Below are 3,371 nucleotides of genomic sequence, written 5' to 3' on the forward strand. Positions count from 1 at the left end.
TGGATGGATGGATGGATGGATGATGGATGGACAGATAGGATTGGGATGGGATGGGTTGGGTTGGGTTGGGTTGAAGTGACCTGGCTGATGTTATGAAGGAAGTGAATGATGCCCTCTGCACTCTCAACAGGTGTAACCTACAGAGGGCTGTCCACACATCTACGCCACCTCAGGCTCCTCCTCCAGGTCTAATGGTTCCAAGCCCTGGAGTGCTTCTTCCTGGCCCACTCACTGCATCTCTATTATGTCCTCGTTCCTCTTCTCTAGACGCTGCCTGGCTCTCCCTGGCTCACCAAGTCAGCTTTGCCCAAGAATCCAAGAGGGCAAAGGGGACTTTGTTCACGGGAAGCGAGCAGATGGCTAGCTCCCAGCCCCCCAGGAGGACTGCAGGGAGGCCACCTGCTCGCCCACAATGGGTGTCATTAGAGCAGATGCTTTTCTGTGACCTACAAAGCTTGGTTCTCCTCTCCCACCCTCCACTGGAGCAAAGCAGTGGAGCCGTGATGGAGAGTGAGCTGTCTCGGGGGCAAGGTTGCAGGTCTCTACCTCTAAAGCTCCTTCCTTGCCTTCTAATCACCTTTCAATTCCAAATTCAGATGACCCCAAGAGACCCCTTTCTCTGGAGTAGCCCCTGAAACCTAGGACTCTGGGAGACACGGGTTAAAAACCTTGGCTCTGGCTAAAGAGCACCACTCAGAAGAAGGGGAGACTGAGAACCAGAGAGGGGAAGTGACTTCCCCAGGGTCACCCCATAAATCAGTGGCAACTGGGAGCTAGAGCCCAGACCTCCTCATTCACAGTCTCCTGCATGTTACTACTGCATCACCTTCACATGTCAAACTTTGCATGATTCCCTTGAAGGCCCCTGGATGAAATTCACTGTCATGTCCAAGAGAGGTGCCCCATTTCAAACTCATTTAGCATCAGTTGGAGCTGATTAGAGGTCTGATTATAAAGCTGGAATCATTTGATACCCAAGCTTTGGTAATTTAGTATCAGGTGGACACTAGTCAGTTGGGACCTAAAAGAGAAATTGTAAGCAAATCAGAACAGAAAGGAAAGTTCTCCCCTACACACACACACACACACACACACACACACACACACACACATCTTTCTTTCATTAGCTTTAATTAGGCTGACCCAGATTGATCTGGAAAAATTTCCAGACCCAGAATGAATTTCTCTTTTATGATTGTGAAAATCATGAAGTTTTTCGGAGAATGGGACTCTAGAGATAAATCAAGTGATGTGGTAGCTTCAGGCTCCTCCAGCAACGGCAGGAAGACAAACACCTTCATCAGAGACATCAGCCAAAGCCAGTCAAGCAAACATGCAGTTTGGAGCCCATGCCTATCCCGCTCTAGCTGTGCTACCTTGGGCGACTTACCTTCTCCGAGCCTTCATTTGCAGTCTTGCACGATGCTCCATGTCAGTTCATGCTTTGCCAAGTAGCCAGGAGATTTTTCCAAAACATAAATCAATCCAGACACCTCTCTGATCAAAAACCCTTCAGCAGATTCCCCACTGGAGGCCGGAACCGAGCGGGTGCCATGTAGTAAGACCCTCGTGAGGTCTGAGAGCCCATGGAGCAACCACGGCCACCACGGGGCCCTGGGGAGAACCAGCGCTCCTGGTGTAGTACCCAGAGGCAGTAGCCTCGAATCCCCCCACTGCCCGTGGGACTGGAGGTGAAGTTGGGGGCCCTGGTGCTCCTGCTGGTGCTCACTCTCATCTGCAGCCTGGTGCCCATCTGTGTGCTACGCCGGCCTGGAGCTAACCCGGACGCCTCAGCCTTCCAGAAAGCCCTGACCACCTGTCTCCTGGACCTGCTGCCTGACTCCCTGTCTGCCATAGAGGAGGCCCTGGCAGCACTGAATGTGATGCTCCAGTTTCCCCTACAAGAGTTTATCCTGGCCATGGGCTTCTTCCTGGTCCTGGTGATGGAGCAGCTCACACTGGCTTATAAGGAGCAGTCAGTGCCACCAGCTCGAGAGGAGACAAGGCCGCTGCTGGGAACAGTGAATGGTGGGCTGCAGACTGGCATGACGGGCAAGGCCTCCCACAGGCAAGCGGAGCGCTGGCAGCTCCCTCAGCCCTGCGTGCCTGTGTACTGGTCTCCTCCCTGGCTCTGCACTCAGTGTTTGAGGGGCTGGCAGTGGGACTGCAGCGAGACCGGGCTCGGGCCACGGAGTTGTGTTTGGCTTTGCAGCTCCACAAGGGTACTTTGGCCATCAGCTTGTCCCTGAGGCTGCTGCAGAGCCACCTGCGAGCAAAGGTGGTGGCTGGCTGTGGCATTCTCTTCTCATGCCTGACACCTCCGGGCATGGGGCTGGGTGCAGCTCTGGCAGAGTCGGCTGGCCCACTGCACTAGCTGGCCCAGTCTGTGCTGGAGCGCGTGGCAGCTGGCACCTTTCTATCACCTTCTTGGAAATCCTGCCCCAGGAGCTGGCCGCTTCTGACCAGAGGATCCTCTAGGTCCTTCTGCTCCTGTCAGGCTTTGCCCTACTGACTGGCCTACTCTTCATTCAAGTCTAGGGAGCTCCAAGAGGGGCAGGGGAGATTGGGTACCAGGTTCCCTTGACCCACCTTCCCTCCCCAGGAATGGGGAAGGGAAGTACTGAGGACCAAAGAGTTCTCTGAGAGGTGGGGATGGAGCCTCTGGGACAACTTGACCAAAGGGAAAGAAGTGGGTAGACAAAAGCCTGGTCCCCAGGCTCAGGGGACAAGGCATGGTCAATCACTAGAGACATGATCAGGAGACATTAGTATTAGGGAAGACGCTGAGTGCTGGAATCAGGCAGACACTACACAGGGGCAAACGGACACCGGGGAGGCTAAACTACGGTGCCCAGATGCTTAGAGATGGAAGTAGAGAGGACACAGGGGCTCGGAGTCAGCAGTTCTCTTGTTTCTAGCCCGTCTCAGCCCTCTGTCGTTTGGAGTGGAGCCCTCCTAATTTTCTCAGCTCCTACTCTCACATCTCTCTCCCTCTTCCCTTCTCCCAAGACACTGGTGCCAAGGGGCCTTGCTGGAAGCCAATCCACCCTGGCTGCTTGAGGCAGTCACTGCAGGGATGTTTCAAGGGACCTGGCGTATATGGCATACTGTTCTTAATATGTTTGCTCCCCCTCTTAATGCTTCCTGAGAAAAGTTGTTCCCCCAGGTGAGGATTTTTATCAGTAAACCCTTTAACTGAGAGTCAGAGGGGTGGTTGGTCGCTTTGATCTTTGCTTGGAGTGACCTCCTTCAGTTACTTCCTTGTAGCTTAGTGGAACAATAGAGTAACCTTTGAATGGAGATGGGAAGCCCCCTGGCCTTTTGTATAGAATGGATAGGATTGGAACCAAATAGTATATATACAGATGTTA

The 3,371-nt window shown here is 53.4% G+C and overlaps 1 pseudogene; it reads left to right on the forward strand.

Annotated features, from left to right (window-relative positions):
• Positions 1-1,176: 1,176 nt before the first annotated feature.
• On the forward strand, positions 1,177-2,538 carry LOC139009479 (zinc transporter ZIP1 pseudogene; annotated as a pseudogene).
• Positions 2,539-3,371: the final 833 nt, after the last annotated feature.

Source organism: Myotis yumanensis, unplaced genomic scaffold (genome assembly GCF_028538775.1).
Source record: "Myotis yumanensis isolate MYYU_CA2020_CCGP unplaced genomic scaffold, mMyoYum1.0.hap1 SCAF_4, whole genome shotgun sequence".
Lineage (NCBI taxonomy): Eukaryota > Metazoa > Chordata > Mammalia > Chiroptera > Vespertilionidae > Myotis > Myotis yumanensis.